At 37.6% G+C, this 434-nt stretch overlaps 1 protein-coding gene across 1 annotated transcript in view; it reads left to right on the top strand.

Annotated features, from left to right (window-relative positions):
• Window positions 1-434, top strand: part of LOC119585956 — a gene marked incomplete at its 3' end in the record, with an annotated part of 87,813 nt that overhangs the window by 86,137 nt on the left and 1,242 nt on the right.

Genomic DNA, 434 nt, shown 5'->3' with positions numbered 1-434 from the left:
CGCCGGAAATATGTCCAGAATTCGTACGAAATTGAGAAAAAAATAAAACAGTACTAACTGAGTTATCAAAGTTGTACCAAAGTTTATCAAAGATATACCAAATTTTTTTTTGTTCTCCTCGTTAAGACAACTTTACAACCATCTAATGGAAAGATCTCATTTAGGAATTCGGAAGCCACGAGGCAGCGAGGCGCAATGATACAAGGGGTCCGAAAACACGGGAAAAAAAATCTCCAATTTCTTTTTATCTTGTGATTAGGAATTTTCCGGAGCGAAATGAGGTAGTTAGGGGTCAAATTAGGTTTCATTGAGAGGCTTTGATGAGTAAAGTTACGAAAACAGAGCCAAAATTTGGTGTCTGACTTTAACGATGTCGTCAAAATGCAAGTAAAGTGGGTGCTGGTACTCTACCAATTATAGGGGTCTTTATCGTA

Source organism: Penaeus monodon, chromosome 20 (assembly GCF_015228065.2).
Source record: "Penaeus monodon isolate SGIC_2016 chromosome 20, NSTDA_Pmon_1, whole genome shotgun sequence".
Classification (NCBI taxonomy): Eukaryota; Metazoa; Arthropoda; class Malacostraca; order Decapoda; family Penaeidae; genus Penaeus; species Penaeus monodon.
The sequence above is the reverse complement of the archived record's forward strand: the minus strand, read 5'-3'. Positions and strand labels throughout refer to the sequence as shown.